At 36.2% G+C, this 19,510-nt stretch overlaps 1 protein-coding gene across 18 annotated transcripts in view; it reads left to right on the top strand.

Annotated features, from left to right (window-relative positions):
- Nucleotides 1-19,510, top strand: part of CNTN4 (contactin 4) — a 936,745-nt gene that overhangs the window by 401,641 nt on the left and 515,594 nt on the right. The window contains exon 1 of one of the 18 annotated variants that reach the window (XM_023585941.3): nt 7,724-8,369. The exons of 14 other annotated variants lie outside the window; for them this stretch is intronic. The gene's annotated coding sequence lies outside the window, so the exon portion shown is untranslated. Of the gene's footprint in view, nt 1-7,723; nt 8,370-8,406; nt 9,826-19,510 lie in introns of those variants that run through there. 3 more of the 18 variants (XM_058288388.2, XM_058288381.2, XM_058288390.2) reach the window with 3 other exon arrangements.

Below are 19,510 nucleotides of genomic sequence, written 5' to 3' on the forward strand. Positions count from 1 at the left end.
ATGCAGAATCTGAGTAGTAAGTATGTGGTTGCTTACTGTACAAGCTCTTCCACTTTATTCTATGTTTGAAACAATTTATAATAAAAAATTGGGGAAGAATCATCAAGATCTTTATCATAGCTATCATTCATTGAGTACTTATTGCAGCGGGCATTTTTAAGAGCTTTATGATTTAACATATTTAATTTCTGTAACAGCTGTGCAAGATAGGCACTACATATCCCTATTTGATAGAAGTTAGGCATGGAGAAGTTAGGTAACTTGATCAGGCTCACACAAATAGCAAGCGGAGAATCTAGGTTACCAGGCTGGCTGACACTGTGATGTTCACTCTTAATTTCATAGTTCGAGCTGCTTCTCTAAAAAATTGGAATTCTTTCCTTAATGAAAAGGGATAGGGGTGGGAAGAATTATAGACAAAGGAGAGAATATATTTTCATGAAAAAGTAAATAGCATGGATTTTGCAGGAAAGAGGGAAAAAAACCTTGGGTGATGAATGGAATTTAAAGTACAAATCAGTGAACAAGGGAAGTCATGAGAGAAGGGGAACTTTGTATGAATTGGTAGAGTTTGAGCTTTATGAGGTAATTGATAGGAATCCATTGAAGGATATCAAACAGGAAAATGATGTGTTTAGATTTCTATTTTAGAAAGGTCACCTGACATTTCTGTAAAGAATGGATTTCAGCTATAGCTTTTCATTTTTTATTCATTTCCAGGTGAAAAATGCTTCAACAAAATAGAACAGTTTAGAGATCAATAAGTGGCACAATTTAAAAGGTCTGGAAGGAACTGTTTGGTTCCTGAATATAAAGTGCATCCTGCAGAAGTTGAAAGTGACCCTAATCGGAGAAGTGGTATATTTTTAGCATTAGTAGATATGAGCTGGGACGTCTCATGATTCAACTCAAGATATTACTAAGACTGATTTCCAGGTTTATCCTGGCAAATCCTCTCTTCCCTTTAAACAAATGATTAATTTCATTTTTCCCCTCTCATCTTCATATTTTCTGAAACAGGTGATAAATTCCCATAAATAGCTTGATCAGTCGTTATTGGCCTTTGCTTCTGAGAAAATTGCAGGAAGTAAACATTACTACCACTTTCATGTTCCATGGTTTATGTGAGTGTGTTGGGATCCTTTAATAAATACAGTGGACAATTGGGTTAATTATTTAGGTTATTGAGGTTTAAGTATATCCCAGTTATTTACAATCATTTTTGTTATAACTGATTCAGGCAAAGTTTATCAAGGTATGCTAAACCTACTAGGTTCTAGTATAAAACTTTTGGAGACTTTAGGAAAAAGAATATTTATATGGTCTCAAAGTATCACCCACATATTACTATTTACAAAAGCAAATGGTACCTTACAACAAAGAAATCCAGTGATCAAACTTAATACCAATAACAGGACAGACAGACAAAATTTGCTTTCTAATGTATTACACTGAGATACATATCTCTGCATAGTATTCTTGCCAAACACTTAAATCTAATCATAAAGAAACAATTAGAAAAATTTAAGTTGAAGGACATTTGGTAAAGAAATGGCTAAGATTGTTCAAAAATCTTATCATAAAAATACAATTAAAGGTGCAGAATCTTTTCTGTATGAAAGGGAGGCATGACCACAAAAAGCACTATATGATCACAGATTGGATTTTGGATCAGAGAAAAGAAAAATAAAAAAGCTATAAAGTATAATATTGGGACACTTGGGATATTTTGAGGATGGACTGAATATTAAATGATAGTTTTGTATCAATTTTAAATTTCTTGGGTTAATTATATTAACTATGGCTATGTAGGGGAATATTTTGTTCCTTGGAAAAATAGAATTTGGTATATACTTCAGAGAATTATTTAGTGGCAAGGTGCCATGATGTCTGCCACATTCAAATGATTTTTTTTAAAGAAAGTATTACATGAATGTACCACACTAATGAAAGAAGTTGTTAATGTGGGGAAGGGTGGGAGGTGTGGGGAGTGGGGCATAGGGGAATCCCTTTTATTTTTTTCATGTAACATTTTGTGTAATCTAAGTATCTTTAAAATACACACACACACATTGCTATCACCTGCAATAAAGTTGATTTTTTAAAATATGGGGGGAAAAAAGAAAGTTTTACAAAAGAGATAATGAAGGAGGATTGGGGAGGGGGGGAGAGAATAAAAATAGGAAGTAGAGGTCAGATGTTCACATTGGTCCTAGGTCAAAACCATATAGCCATTCATTGTTCTATTCATTCAACTTGTTCATACGTTAGAGATTTTTAAAAAGAAAATTTGAAGAGGGGAAAGTGATTAATTCTATAGAATGAGGTGAAATTGAGCAATCTATTCTTCTCCAAGGTTCTAACATTTTGTACACTATTTCAGATCAACTGTGTCCAACAAGTTGAAGATATAGTATATTTGCTTTAGAGTTTATGCCATCCTTCTTTAAGATTAAAAACTGTTCTAAAATTGCAAAAACCTAAATAAATATATCACTTAGAATAAGAGTGGACATATACTTTGCAGTTATATATGATTGTTTGGATATGTTGTATAGATTATATGAATTTTTGATATCTGGAATTAAAACTTTGATTTTTTCTACATTTGTCATTTGCTTGCAGTGTTTCTGCATAATATAGATAAAGATATTAAAAGTGTATGAATCTAGGTAAAGATTTTCATAAACATTTAAAATTTCAACTTAGAGGACCTTATATACTGTCTTAACATCTGAATTTACTTGCATTCTAAAATTTAGCCTCTTCTCTATCTGGAAATCAACTAAGGTTTAAAAAAAGTGTTTTCCCATTTTCTTAAATCATGTGGGAAGAAAAGCAGGCATCTTATTCCTCTTTTTCACTCCATAAAATGTATGTAAGGATACCTTGCCCATTCTAATCAGACACTCTCTTTTTTTTTCCCCCTAATGTAACACTGTGTAATCTTAAAAAAAAAAAAAAAAAGAACTTTTTTGTATTTAGCTCTGCTTCTGCCAGTCCTCCTCTTTTGGGCACCTTCTTTCTCATCTTTTTCCATCTCTAGCAGATCTAAGGGGAGAAAGTTTCTCTTTAAGAAACAAAGGTTAGCTGTGACTCCCCTCATGTAAAAGCCTGAACAAGGCTTTTTGTAGCTGATGGAAGGGATGCCAAAGAATAAAATGAAAAGCTCCTGCCATCCACCTAGCGCCTGCACTCCCTGGAGCCGACAAAGGAGCTCAGGACCAGAGCCGAAGAGTCCATGAAGCACTGCATTAGTGATAAAGCCGATTATAAATAATAATGACCTTAGTGGATGATGAGAAATGCAGTAAACTTTTTCGGAGCCAGAGAATATAATGTAGGGATGCAATATAAATGCATAAAGTCTGGAAGGGAAGCAGATTCCCTGAAAGATTTGATTTTTTTCCCTAATAATTTGAATTGACAATGAAGTTAGTAGGTGCTTGATAAATATTTGTTGAATAAGAAAGCATACCAAAGACTTCTACCAACTGAGTTGCTGATGAAAGCCCATGAAATGTATTTATATAAACCCAAATCTAAGCTAAAACTGCATCCACTGCCAGAGTAAAGACTGGAAACCTGATATGGGAACATGCGAAAGATTCAGCGAATCTCTTTAGGGCTAATCAAAGATACGGAAAGAATTTACATATGTGGAATGACATGTGGCTCAGTTTGCCTAAAGCTGTGTTCACTGGTTTTCATCACGGTAAGGGAAGGAAGAGAATTAGAGAGGTGCATTGCGATTCATTTTTCCAGGTCTATTTGGTTTCATGAGAATCAGTCTTCCATGCCTAGAAGACCATATACTTGGTTCTTGTTCTGACTTGGCTTTTTACTTAGTATTTGTTTTACTAATCATTTATTCTAAGACCCATGTTTGCTTTGACAGACTTGGAATTACAGTAATTTTTCAACTTTCAACTAGTTTGAACAGAAGGTGGTAATTTATGTGTGAAAGTGTACTGAAAAGTTTAAAGTACCTTCCAAAGGCAGATCGATCGTTTTAGTCTATCTACTGCAGCTACATCTAGGGAAACACCATTCAAAATTGGTCGATTTTTAAATCATAAGATTTTACACAGCTTTGATTCTTAGGCAGTCTAACTCTGAGGAGCTCATCAAGCTCCCGAGATCAGGGTTTTTCGTGCAGCCCTATGGACATATTGGGTCAGAAAATTTCTTGTAGGGGCACGACCTGTGCACTGTATGATATTTGGCAGCGTCCCTGACCTCCACCCACTAGATGCCAGGAGCAACTCCCTCCAATTATGAAAACCAAAAATGTCTCTGGACATTGCCAAATGTCCATGGGGGCCCAAGTCACCCTACTCTTAGAACCACTGTCTTACATGATGATGGAAATATACACATCATTAAAAGTACACATAATTATCAATTTAGCCTGATGTAGTATGACACTATTGTGAAAGTTTGTCTTGAAAAGTCAGCAGGTAAATTTAAAATCAGTCTTAAAACTTGCTCAGCTTTTGTAGGAAGGAGTATCAGAATCTTCTGAGGAAGAGGATTTTTGTTATCTTCTTAGATAAGAAAATTGTCATATATTCCTTAACCCTTATAATAAGGATAAGTTGGCTCTACCCACAAAGTAAATGAGAAATAATGCTTATAAAGCAACATGTCTTCTTTCTCTCTCTACATACCTGCTATATGTATGTACACACATGCTTCCCAAATTCAGACACTTTTTGCTAATGGTGACTACAAATTTCAGAGCAGTTAGTGATAGATAAACACTGGGGTCTATTGCACTCGTTAGCTAGTTTATATATAAGTTTGATGCCACTTGAACATAATTTTCAAATTAGGCTATTTTCTCTGCAGACTGTTTTAGGTTTGTGACCCTGGTCTGGAGTTCATTGTTACGGAATGTGATATTTCCCAAAAAAAAACAGTTATGGCCAGGCACTTTTGTTCAGCTGCATACTTTTACCTTGCTTCTTGTTATTTTTTAAACAGAGTATGTTACTGACCCCATCACTTTTGGGTGGAAAGAAAGTCCAGTCACTGCTGCTGACATTGTCATTCCAGTGGATAGCCTAGGCAGTGATTTCTAAGCCATTCTTTCCTTTGAAATTTTGTTCCCAGCTGGAGAAATGTCACATTGTCTCAGTTTTCCACTCTGACTTTTAGTGAGAGAGGCAAGGAATAGGAAATATGAACACTTTCTAGAAGAAGCAATGAGCAATTGTATGCACATCTGGTGACTTACTGCTGAAGATTCCAACACATTTAAAAATATTGATTAAGCCTCGACCTCTTGGGAAATTGTTGCCATAACTTTCATTTTGCCCCTAGATTTGCTGAGACTCCGAGCTGTATTTAACTTGCTGAATCTTGTATTATGGCCAGAAAGAGACCTCAGGAGCCCATTCCCTAGGTTCTTATTAGCCTTGACAAGAGTGTGTTGAAATTGCAGACTCCTCACAGTCTCAAAGACATACAGTTTCCTGCAATTTCAATGCAAAGTCTAAAACAATCTCTATGTATTTTGACTTCTGACGTGCATTCTGAGATAATGTATCAGCTTTTTTGTGAAGAAGCTTTCCTTGGTTGGCAGTTACTAATCATGTTGGTCTTTTCCCCTGTCTTTGCTGTATTTATTTTGACATTAATGTTGGCTATGACCTTAAAAAGAAAAAAACAACAACAACAGATATTCCCCAGATTTGGACTCTTAATATAAATCATGCCATATTTAAAATGGTGTCTCAGGGGAGAAAAATATGGAGAATTGATGGAAGTTAGAAAATTTTAGTAATTATCACTTACAATTAGAAACAAATCACATGATGTCAAAGTAAATCTATCACATACCATAATCAAAGATGAATTAAAGTAATTACCAGGCAAACAGGGATTGAATAGAACTTAAAACCAATTAAACTATTTATTTCAACTCTACCACTGAATAAACACTTAAGTATTTTAATATGCTCCTCTTTTCATTCTCTTCAGCAATATGTTTGCTAATATGACTGAGATTCACAATTGCTATTTAATTAACCTATTTTTGTCAGCACCTCACATGAGCTGCATGAAGTAGATGTGCTAATGTCTCAATAATAATGAGCAAGATAAAAATAACAAACATGAAATTTGTTCCAGTCATTTTACAAGGTATGCTAAATTGCAACAATATTCAAAGAAATAAAGAAACTTGGGTTACCTTATAGAAACTACACTGAAAATATTTGCAAAAACATGTTGAACCAATATCAAATTGCTTAAAAGTTTAGTCAAAGCAAAAAGGTTAAATCACTGTTTCATCTTCCCCGATTTTGCATATTGTTGCTGTTAGCTTGATAATATGTCTAGTTGAGGTCATAATCTAGTTTGGAAAAATTGAGATGTTAATGAACACAAAAGGGTCTAATAGTACACATCATCTACAAAGTCAGTTATCCTGTGAGTGAGCTACTTTTCTAGTGCTAGAATAAGGGATCCTAAAAGTGTTGATCTGTTATCCTTTTATTCCCTATGTCTAGTATCAAAATCCTAAGACACCTTGGGTTGTTTTAACCTTGATGATACATATTTTTTTTCACAGGAGAAAACAGAACTGACAATGTAAAGAGAAGCCCCACTTTTTCACTATCTTTAGATAGGAGTATAAGAACATAGGATGGAACAATCAGGTTAATTATCAAAAGGCTCTTTCCACACAAATTTCAGTGCTCCAGTGAGGGGTACCATGAGGGCAAAACATTCTGATTCAATTTTTGTCTCTTTATCCCAATGTTTTACTCTCAGGAAGGCACAGTTTGTGTCCAATTGGATAAAACCACTTTCTGCCCAACCCAATTGTGTTTTCCCCTTTTCACACATTTGTTATTCTTTCAGAATCACCAAATATGTTGCCTCAATGTCTCTGAAGCAGCTGCCTGTTAGCTAATTTATTATGGCTTCCCAAAGGTAACAAAGATTTCCAAATTTGGGCCAGTCAATAAATAGCATACCTTTACTTCTTCCGCATTGTTCTGGTTTCTCTTACCAGGTGTATGCACCCTTATAATGGAGGACCAACGCCCTCATTGTACAAATAATAAAACCTGGGCTCAGAAAGCCAGGGAGGGGAAGTGTCATGGTATAGGTCACCACTTTTTTTTTCTAACAAGGTGACTAGAACACGGGTTCTCTCACTCTCTAAAAGTTCTCCCCTCTTTCTCACATTTGAGCTTTGTGTGTGCTGGACCTTTAAACAATCACTTGGACAGCTTAATTACAGCCTTTTAATGAGTGACACAGGAGATGAGTCTCCTCTCTCTAAACTGGAAAGTTTCACATCTCTAACTCAGACTTGATTAACTAAGGTCAAATTTACATAAACAAATGTCTTTAGGGACCAAAGGTAGTATATGTGGACAAAAAGGGGAGTGGTGTTGTTTTCGTAAAGTACAGAATACATGTTCTGTTTAAAAACTTTCACATTCAAATACTAAAGTCTTTCTCTTGCCAAACCAAGCATGAGAAACAAACTACTAAGCTGCAACCTCTGACCACTTAACCATGCAGAAGGAGTAAGAGAAAATGCTCTTTGAGTTATGCAGGCAGAATGGAAATCACCAGTCCCTTTTAGAATGCTTTGGGTCCCAAGTACCATGCCAGACCCTCTCTATTGAATGCCTGGGACTTCAGTACTCAGTGAAGAAGCCTGTCTTTGGAGACGTAAAATGCCCACATAGAGACCGTCTTTATCAGTCTAGAGACTAAACCTGAAGACAATATACACATACACACCTCATAAAATCCATGGGGGAAAGCTTGTACACTCCCCTGGACCTGCAGAGAAGCCTGAACGGGCAAACCCACCATATGTAAGGAACAACCAGTGTAATTATAGTCTGCAGTTGAGAAATTACTTAAATTGCCCACTGGGAAGGAAGCCTTAATCTCCACCCCTCCCTTGAAATCTATAAACAGCTGAGCAAGTCTCTGTATTTTTGAAAGGTTTTATACATTGGATCAGGGAACCGACTTGATTTCCTAATCAGGTTCGATGCGAGGAGAGCCAGTTAGAGATGTGTGTGACTCTCCCAGCGCGCGTCTTTGATTCATGCGCTAATTATGTCGATCCTTTGGGGAATACAGCGGCGAAGCTGGGTCCTCGTTGATTAATGCCGGCGGAGAGCCATGCAGCGCACAGCGGAGAGCAGCTCAGCAGCTCTGGTCCCAGCTGAGAATATGGTCCCATTATCTCCCAGCTGCCTAAGCAATCCATAAGGGCCTGTTCTGCTTGGATGATCAGTGTAGTGGAAACCGGGTCTTGCTGAGAGCTGAAATCCCTGTTTGATTTGCTGTAACATGTAAAGCGAAACTGGGACATTTTACTTTACAGTTCTGTAAGTACCAGGTTTTTTTCCCCCTCTGACTCCCTACAGCTCCATGTGAATGTGACTTTGCAAGCTGCATTTGATTTTCTGTTCTGTTGCTCTTTGTTGAATCAAGCTGGTGAGACAAGAGTGTAATCTGTTTGGAGCTTGCTGTTTCTGTCAGATCTCTTATATAATTGATTCATATAAGAAAATAAGGGGCCTTTCAGAATGCTTGTGTAGAAGTTAAAAATTATTGGCTTTGTTTTTAATTTGGGGAGCATGGTTGCACTGTCTGTGGAGGTCAGGATGGTTAGGGCATATATTTATCTTCTGCTGTATCTCTGGGCAATGCAAGAAAAATGAGTAAAAGTAACCTATATGGAAAGAGGTAATCTTGCATGTACTTCTATATAAACAAAGCATCTCTTAGTATTTCCCGAATTTATTTAAGGTGGTTTATTTTGCTGCTCTCAGCTGCCACTAAGAAATGCAGAAATAAGAAAGTTTCTCTTGTTTTTCAATTGTATGATGTTTAGAAACTTTGGGGAGAGGGTGATTTTCAGATTATTTGCAAATGTAAGCTGTTTATCTTCTTTTTCATTCTATGGGCAGTATTTGAAAATGAAAGGCTGTACTTATCCCATTATTGTTTTTGAATGCATCACGTTTCAAGTAGTGATATGAATAAAAACGGGCGAAATATAACTTCAAATCCGGGTTCATTTATCTTTAATGTATCCCCAAATGCAATCTATCAAATTAGTATTTTTTTAATCCATGCGAGATGAATTGAACTTAAAAAATGCCATTGGGATTTAATAAATTGTTAATGTTTGCATAGTGTCTTGCAAATGATCGATGCCCTTGTGAAATTAAAGATTGTCATCACTGTGAAAGTGGATATGTGGGTTCTCTGCTCTGGGTTTCCCTAATCTAAGTATAAGTCACAAATTTCTTCCTGGGTTAAAGATAGAACAATTGAGCTACTGTAAGAATAGAGTTTGAATAAGACAGACTTGAACCACTTGAACCAATGGCCAAAGCTGATGTGAACCAAAGTTAGCTTGTAATCATTCAGCCCTGAAAAGGGGGATAGAAGGGTCCACATCGAGCTTGAGACCATGGAGCCAGAGAATACAGTAATTTCTAGAGTGCAAATACAATTTTTCTGAACAGGCAGTAAGTCTCAAAGCAGAGAAAAATCACAGGCTGTGAAGTATGAAAGTGTCTCACTGGTGAGGCCTCAGTATGTTCTCGTTAGATTTGGTTGAGGGAACAATGCAAGAGAGAGACGATTCAAAATAGATGGTTGTCTATATGAGTACAGACATTTTCGGAGCTAGAGTTTTGGTGGGAAAAAGATAGCAAACCAATGAAGAACACTTAATATCTGGCAAGATGAAGCAAAAGAATGGCTGTGGTATCTCCATATAGCGAACAGCCCCAGGGCTATCCTTGTGGAAAAGTCTGCTTTCCTGGAAAAGTAAGTGTTTAAGAGCCTAAAATGCTGAAATCTGAAATAAAGGCAAGTGGTTTTGATCCAGTCACAGGACACTTGTAACCAACTGCCTCTGCCTCCTTCCAAAGCAGGGCTGACTTTTGCGCGTGGTGGTTACTGAGGAAACCTTCCTATATTTTAAAATAATTTTTGATGTTCCTCTAATTTGCTCAAGGATGTGACCTTACGTAAGCTGTGATCTTGTTTAAGAGAGTGACACAGGAACAGAAATAGCTATTAATTTCCAGTGAATTTTTTTTTTTTTACAAATGTTCGTTTCGTTTCTACCTAATTTAATAAATGCTGTTTTTCTTTTCTGAATTTTCATATGACTCCTGAATTTCTTTTAAATTTCTATACAGGAATTTTTTTTTTCTGAAGTAACTAGGTTTGATTTTTATTTTCAATTCAAACATTTAGAAATTTCACCTCATGTTAATTGATGATAAACGTGTGTATATCTAGGTACCACAAAACTTTGAGAGGTGTTTCCAAGATTTACATCATGCTCCTATTACTTTAGTAATGACTCTTTTATTCTTTTCTAAAAATTGGGACATTGCCTCTCCAGTTGTGCTTAATCTGTAGAAATGGGAATTGGACACTCCAGGAAGAAGTTTAGGGTCTCCTCTCCTGACAGCTGGAGATGCCAGATGGGTGTTACCTAGTTAAGAGGTACATTTAAAGTCTTGGTGATTTGATCAGTCTTAAATAAATTTTAAGCGCTGTAAGAGAGAATAAACAGCAATGCTTGCATTTTATACAGAGACAGCATATCTATGTATGTGTTTTGCATGCATGCAATGCATCTGTCAGCCTTTTAGACAATTTCTATGCTATCCCAGGTATTGTACTCCCTTAGCTCTAAAAGGTGCTGGCTTGGACAAAGTAGAAAGAACTCTGCACTTAAGGACACACCAGTAGATAGTAAAGCCCCCAGGGTTCTCTGCCCTTGGCCCTTGGATAAATGTCTGTCCCCTAAGCTTCTGGGTGAAGCACAAAGGGAATTCAGAACGACTTCAGCGTCTGTTGAGTAGGACCTCTTCCCATACAAATTGCACCCTAGACTTTAATGGGCTAGACCAACAAAGGCAAGGTAAGGAATAAAGCTCTGTACTCTTTCTGTATAGTAAGTTCAAAAGTGATATGGTTGAATGAAAAAAAAAAAGCATTTAATAATTTCGGGTGATTTTAAATGTTAACAAGACTTGACTATGCACTGAATGAAAAAGTGTGTGTACACTGCACAGATTATCTCCAATAATGGTGGAAGCCTACATTAAATGCTTTTAAATTGCCCTACAATATCTAACAAGCTACTTCATCTCTCTGTGCCTTGGTATACCCCATTAAAAAAAAAAAAAAGTATTATTTCCGAGATCCTTTCTAGGTTCAAAAGTCTATGATCTCATGATACCTTATTCTACCTCTAACACATTCCTGGAACAACAACCCCCTTAAAATTGCCTAGGGACTGTGTAAAATGTGATGTAATTGTCAACCTAAGGAAAATGTCACTGAGATGCTCTATTTTTCTCTTTTCCTTTCTCTCTCCTCATTCCCTCCCTTCTTCCCTCCCTCCCTCCCTCTCTTCCTTCCTTGTTCTGCCTTTTCTCTTTCTCTCCCTTTCCTGAATATATAATATGTTCTCAAACAGAAACATGGTTAGGATTGTTTGCTCTTTTGTATAATCTATGTTTGCTACCCTCTCTTATGTGAGTACAGGAGGTATAAATGATATTGTGCTCTACTGTGTATTGCATTGACTTAGTCCTAGGTATGTGTGTGCAGAAGTGAACCTAAAATGGTGGGTATTTATTTATGTGTGTTTAGAGTGTCCACATTAATTTTTATCTTGGATTCCAAATCAAAGGTAATCAGGAGTTTTCCTATTGTATTAGTTTAATAACGTTTCATTAAAGAGCAAAACAGAAGTTTCACAAACTAGAGTAAATGTCAGTTTAGGAAGATTTTAATGAACTTGATAAAAAAGAAAAAAAAAACATGAAAGGTTTTATTTTTCCCCAAGAAATGGTTATCTTGTTAAATAATATGGAAAATAAAAGCCATAAATAATTTGATTAAGGAATATATACCTAACAGCATAATCAACTAAGTGTCTTTGAGGAATACAAGTGAGATTTTTTAAAAAATAGTTCATGAAAAGTTTTCTTTATGACACATTTCTTGTAATCGCAGCTCTGTTTATTGCTAGACAAGTCTTTTATTTAAAAAGGACAAATGATGAAGTTACTAAAACCAACACTAGTGATTCTGGAGCTTCTTGATTTGCTCAAATCAAATTGCAAATAAACTTTGTTCGAGCATCTTTACTACAAGTACTAGAAGAAGCCAAATTAATCTCAGAATTTATATTTGTATTACAAGAATTGCAGTTGTTTTTGTTTCTTTCACTACTAGATGATATAAAAATACACATTGGCTGGATAGATGGAATGGCACAAAATAATTATAGACTAGTATTCCACTTGACAATATTTATGTATTTTTTTTTTTAACATCTAGCATACTCTAAGAAGGATGCTAAGTGGCTATTTGATGACAGTAATAGCTTGGATGGGCTCAACTTCATATTCCAGAGTAGGGCAATGTTATGACAGCTTTTAACTGCAAGTTGGAATATTCATTTTTCTCTCAATTTTCACTATTAGGAAATCTCCGCATATCTGGCTTACTCTTCTGGTGTTTGAATATTAATGTTATTCATCATTGAAATTGTAGAGGGTATTTGACCCAATCCATGCAAAATATAAAATTAATTTTCCAAACTCTTAAAACCGGATTGATATCCTGGCTTTTTAGGCAGTGGGCCTGATTGTAAGTAGAATCCGTAATGTAAAATAATTCCTCTGTTTTATAGTTGTGCACCCTTCCATGACCAAAATGATTTTGTACTTTAGACTATATCTATGTGAAAAATATAATGGTGTCAGATGTGTTTGATAATTTGTGGCTCTCGAATCGTTGATTATAAAGTTACCAAGCAGCTTCTGGGGCACTGCTTTTGGCTTGAGATGTTCAATTCAGTCTCATTTAGTTAATAGCTCCAGTGGTTTATCAGACTGTTTTATTGTATAGTTAAAAAAGTAAAGTAGTAAATCGGACCTAGACATGGCTTTATATTTTTTATGTGGTTTCAGATATCCTGATAGGAACATAAGTCCTTCTGCATATTAACATGAGGTTTCTCTGTTGTTTCAGTGAAGGTTGGGATGATTTAATATTGAGAGGAGCACATCAGAAGGAGCTGCGAAGGAATAAAGTGTTTCTTATGGTTAGATATAAAATGAGGAGCTACAGATTCTGGAGGATATGACAAAATTTAGAGAAGCTGACTGTGCCAGGCAGTTGGCATAGGAGGCCTGCAGGAGACAGATTTAAGGCTTGCCAGAAGGGAACCTTATATCAGTGGATAGAAATTTGAGTGCCCTGCAAAAATAAAATGTAAATAAGGAAGTAGAAGAATGAGTGTATTGTGGTTAAAAGAGATGCAGCTTCATGCTACCAAGGAAAACTGAGTGGGGGGTGAGGGGAAAAAATATTATGTGTAAGGTCACTGGGACAAATGACAAAATAGTCACGATAGGTATAGCATATAACATGTTACTCAGCAAATGATTAAGAAATGTGAATCAATAGAGGTACAGAGGAAAAAGAATTGTTTTTGACTCTTGATTGTACTACCTAGAAAGCTTTAAAAATATGACTATATTAAAAGAAGTAGGTATTATGGTGCCAGAGGTAGCTTGCCCCATTTTAATGAGGATTTCTGAAATAGTGTATGTGGATATTCTGTTTGAATATGGTAGATGATGGTGAACAAGTACATATAGAAATCCTATAGCTCTTTATGCAGGTGGCTAGTGAATTGTCATAATTCTTCTCCCTGCCCCCCATGTTTATCTGTACTGTCCCCAGTGTTCCCAGGAGATGTGATGGGATGACTGAGTCCCAGGAGGTTGATTTTATTCAATCACTTCGACTGCCGAGGATGTAGGCCTTAAAATTCTTCCTGCAGGATGTAACGCGCTATACCACTTCACTTTTCCTCTATTAAACATCATGTCCAAAGTAATATGTTTAGGTCTCACAAATTTTAAGATCAATTGCTTTGTCCACATGTACATGAGCCTCTAAATCAGTTGTGTCACTAATCAGACGCAGTCATTTGCTAGCACTTTGCCTCCATGCTTTTACGAATGCAGTGCTTTCATGCATCTTTCGGGTTGGTAGAGCTGCTCACACATAGGCATATTGCTTGACACCAGGGAGGAAAACAACCACCATCTCCCAGAAGAGAACAAATCATGTGTTTAAACATGGTCTCTGGCATCTTCACAATGTGTGTGCAAGTGTGAATCTGGTAATTTGAGGTGTGTGGCTCTCACTCCCATCCAGCTGGCTGGCTGCGTGCTTAGAGAGAAGAATAGCAACAGATTTAGATCAACACCCTTCCTCCCTCAGGTCACCCCCTCTACCTCTCACTACAGAACCCACAAGAATACTCAGTTGATTGCTGTGGTTAGCCTCTCTTGTAGTATTCTATTTCTTGTTAAAAGTATCTACTATGGAATGTGTGTACATTTGAGAGATGTGAAAACCTTTAAAATGACTTTACTTTTAAACTTCCTTTCCTAAATCTTTGTGGGGAAAACAGTATCTTAGACTAATGGTGTATGTGTGTGTACGTACGTGTAACCCAAAATCTTTGCAAACATTTAATATTCATCAAGGACCATTACTGAATGATACTTTGGTTGCAGTGAGATTTTTCCAAATAATGTCATAACACAAAATTGATATTCAAGGTGTTCGTGCAAAGTGCTAGATTGAAATTTTTCACTTGAGACAACATAACTGATTTTATATATGACAGGTTCAATCTCAGAATAATCTGGGAGATAGAATTAGGAATCTATCTAAAAATCTGGATAAGACTCTGGCAATTTCTCTTAAGTTGTCTATTTTAATAAACTTTAGGCTTCATGTAGGACAGTTTTTCCTAAATTTTAAAGTTAATTCCTCTGGTATACTATTTGATAATGTTAGGTAGCACCCAGTAAACATTTTTAACAGAAGTTTTTTGATGAAATATATAACTCAAATAAAATACATGCTTTTTTAGGTATAATTGCTCAGGACAAGGCTAAATAGATAAACTCTTGTTTGTTTTTTTAATATTCAATAAGCAATTTTAGTAGTGATTCTTGAATGTAGCAGAACTTTTGATGGTAATATGTATAGGTTATTGTTTGTCCAAGAATGAGGCAACTGTGACATGAAATCATGGACTTTTAGGTCTAGAAGAGATCTACAGGTTTGTCTTCTCTGATCTCCTTCTCAAAGGCAAAGGGTCTTATCTAAGATAGAATGGTTGTCTCACGGTATAATTAAGATGGGAACTTAGGATTTCCAGAGGCCCATGATGGTGTTCTTTCTCTGATAAGAAAATTGTTCTTTCAGTGTTGTTCAGATTCTATGCACAGGCTATGGCATTAGAATTCTGAGAGCTGGAGAACCCAAAATCAGAGGCCTTCAGAAGCCAGACTGATAGCATGAATGAGTGAGGTAGACCAGGTGTCAGACCATGGGGAGTCCACCGGGTCTGTCCAGAATGATGCAGATGTGTCCCATCTGATTGTTGGCACTCAGGATTGTGGGCTGTGTTCCGGATCTCATAAACTCTGTTATTTATTTTTTGAATGTTCAGAAGCTAAATGCATTTATCAAACCCATAAGCATCCAGTTTTCAACCTCTCTTTTAAGTTATTTGAGGGACCTCTCGTTGGTGAAGAGAAAATGTGGCTATTCACAATATGAGGTGCAAAGCACACTGCCCCAAAGACGGAAAGTGCAATCTATTCAGTGTACTTTCAGAGAAGAAATTAAGGGGAAAATGCAGCAAAGCATGATATACTTCCTTACAAACCTTGTTTTAATTCACAATAAGTCTCATGAATTGTCAATTGAAAAGTGTCAGATTTAAGACCATGTATTTTACACATATAAGTATGAAGTTAATGGCGCAGAATTCAGTAAATCTGTTTTAGTTTAATAGACTACTCTTGTAGTGACTGGTTTTATTAATACATTTAATATTTAATATTTTATATTTAAATTTCTCCCTAAAGTTGCCAGTCATTATTTACTTGCTGTTTATGATTTCTCTTCTTTTTCTTTTCTTTTCTTTTAAATTTTTATTGTCACTCAAGGAGCATGTGACTAATCAGGCAAGTCAGAAGCTTTCATCACATTTGAGGGACAGAAAAGATGGTCCAAATTTTCTTTTTTTTTTTTTTTTTTTTTACCACAGCATAGCCCAAAAGCTATTTAATTTTATATTAGGCAATTTAGAAGTTGCATCTGATAAATAGCAAGGAACACAATGCTTTGATGCTTTAGGCATAGACAATTCCCTGTGTGCCTTTATAGCTGAGGGAATCAGCAGCTGGGCCCCTCTTCAGGGCTGCTGGCCTATATCCAGTCATTCATTCATTCAGAATATTTTATAATGTGCCTACTTAGTTATCATCCTGTTCTACTGTGCAAGGATAGAGCAATGCACAGAAAAGGGGAGAAGGGAAAACACACTGCCCTTATGAAAGTATGTGCATTCAATTTGGGTGTACATCTATGAAGACGTGTGAAAGACAAGTTCTGCAGTCTGCCCTGAAGACCTATTATAGATTTCCTATCCTTAAATCTTCACCACATCCTTTGTCTCTTTGGACTCTCTTCCCCCAGCAAAAGGTACTGTTGTGGTATTCAGTTTCGAGCCCACTTAAATCACACAAAGTAAGAGAACAAAACATAAAATTATGTGGGCCCCAAAAAACCAAAGTAATTAAGACAAACCTGTTTCATTTTTCCTTTTTGTTTAAAAAAAAAAGGTAGGTTTTTGAAATTAAGTCACAAAACTACTAAGGAGACCGCCCCCTCTTTTTGTCCCTGTGCCTAAAGCTGAGTTTTTACCTACCCACCAGGTCAGTCAGTTCTTAGGTATTTTCTTTTCCACTTGTGACTAAGTTCACCAAAATGATCAACTCACCGAATTGACTCTTTGAAACACTTTTATAACACTTTAGGTTTGGGTACAGTCATCTCTCCTAGAATATGGTTTTAAGTAGAGTTGAATTAATATGTGGGGAAACATTCTGAGATTTTTAGAACAAGGTATCCTTTAACTGCAAAGTGCTGTTGCTATTTAAGATATTTTGAAGTAAATATTATAGCACTCAGTACACTATTTCTGTTTCAATGTGTAAAAATAAAGTTGTCACTAAAATATATAGTGTCTGTCTGCCTTGTAATTTCCTTTCCCATGTCTATTGACTTTTCTCTTCCTTCTGTCTTCCCTTTGGTATCTCAAGAGCTTCCCTAAGTTCTGAAGTAGCCAGTTTGAGGAATTTGCGAGTAGAGGACAGCTTTGTCTTTTGCTCTGCTGTCTGATGCTGAGTACTGTGGGGCAATTGATCACGTAGGCGTCTGATGTCATGTTTTTCTCAGAGGCACAAAAGCAGTAGTGCTGATCCCTACAAGTTTTCTCTGAGCTTTGGTAATGTGGTCCTGACCCCGTGCCATCCTAGGAAACGGTGAGAGGAACAATGGTTAAGGTTTGGGGTCTACAGGCTCAATGGCTTCTAACTCTCTTCTGTTAATTAAACACAGAGCACTCAGAATTTTTGTTCACCATTAGTGGGCAGGCAAATCCTCTTCTGACATAATTGGATTTGGAATGCATGCCTGCCTATGCAGTTATTTTATTATTAGTTTTAATATGATGTACCTCACTAGCCAGTTTAAGGTGTGCTACATTATCTACCAGCATAATGCAAGTTCCTTGCTTTAAAAAACTAGAAATACTGCCTCGTTTATGCAAAGTCACAGCATGCCTCAGCATCGAATTGATGTAGTACTTTAAAGTTAAAGATCTATACTTAGAATTAACAAGATTGTTGCATTTTCCATAGAGACTCTTAACAAATGATGTAGTCTTAAATATCAATTGATTTAGAATATCTCTTAACCTGACATCAATATTAAGGCTTTAGCATAGCTCTCACATGAGAAATCTGATGTTTTCAACCTTGAGTTTACAATAAATTTCTCAGTACAGTATGTAATGTGTTCTATTACATTTCTTCTTTTCTCCTGTTAATATGATTTGATAGCCATTGATGAGAATTTTATTATTTCAGTGGCTCAAGAGCTTAAGCATAAGGTATTGACACTAGTTGAAAAATGGTATAAAACAATGCTTCTGAAACCTTAATCTGTGAAAATGCAGATTTTGATTCAATAGGTCTGGGGGTGGCTTGAGATTCTGAATTTATAATTAGGTCCTCGATGATGCCAGCGTTGACAGTCTGCATGTTACACTTGAGTACTCCAGGTAATGACCTGGTTGTATTCCCTTTACAGTCCATACTGGATTTCATAACTAAGGAACTCTCTTTGTAACTTCTTAATCTTTGTCTCACTATATTGTTATTTGAAATCAGAAATGAAAATGTTCTCTGCAAACAATTCCATCAGCCTGTGAAGTTAAACTTCTGTGTCTTGTTTTATATTACATTGCGTTATGTCCTCACTCTTTTCCTTCTGTCCTAAATTGATCTGGTACATCTTTGCCTGACACCTGAGTCTTGTGGTTAGTTATTTAAAGATGTGAAATAAAAGGTTTGAATGCTTTAGCATTCAAATGCTAAAGTGGCTTTCTCTAGAACCTCAGAGGAGTTAGGTGCATCCTGGAGACGGAACAGACGTACTCCATTTGGAATATTCTGGAGGATCACGAATCTGTTTTTCTTTTAACCTGTGACTTACACAAATGAAATGAGGGTGTTCTAATATACTTCTCTAGCTTCCATTAAAGTGTTGATTTCCCCTTAGTAACTTTGCATATTATATTGCTGTTGCTGGTGACAACTCTTAGGAAGAGAAAGTGAGAGGCTTTCTTTCTTCTTCTAACTTTTCTCCATTTCTGACATGACAGCTGTCATGGGACTGGGGAAAGATAGAGCAATTTTTCACAGTCCATCAAATGAAGGTGCATTCATTGCTATAACTTAATGAAAGTTGCTTCATTGTGACATGTGTCAGAGTCTGGTAATACAAGTAGGGAAGGATCTTTTCTGAAAGATTTATGCCTAAAGTCTGGATTTGAGCTGAAGGGACACAACCTTGGCTTTCAACTTACAAAAGGTTATCCCCTGTAATAAAATCCAGAGTCAGTGAAGAAGTTTTCAGATCAGGAAGGCAACAGGGAGTAAACAGCAAGGAGATTCTCTCTTCTCTGAGAGGTACATATATCACTACCAGAGTAGTCTCCTTAGTTTTATTGTACCCAGAATCCTCAAATAATAGTTGGAGCATTTTACTAGTAATCTGAGTACTTAGGAATCAAACTGAATACTTCCTTTTTAAGTATAAATACAAAATACAGTATTTCTCCTTATTTGAAATTTCTATTGCAAAACTCATTGTACGTGCGGTTGAAAAAACTGAAATGTAAGAAAAGGAAAATTCTGAACCAAATATTTTCAATCCACTTTATTGAATTATAATTCACATATCATAATTCAAACATTAAAATATAAAATAAACCCATTAATGTACATTCTGTCTCTGCGGATTTACTTTTTCGGGA

The sequence above is a fragment of the Dasypus novemcinctus genome, chromosome 26 (genome assembly GCF_030445035.2).
Source record: "Dasypus novemcinctus isolate mDasNov1 chromosome 26, mDasNov1.1.hap2, whole genome shotgun sequence".
In the NCBI taxonomy this organism is placed as follows: Eukaryota; Metazoa; Chordata; class Mammalia; order Cingulata; family Dasypodidae; genus Dasypus; species Dasypus novemcinctus.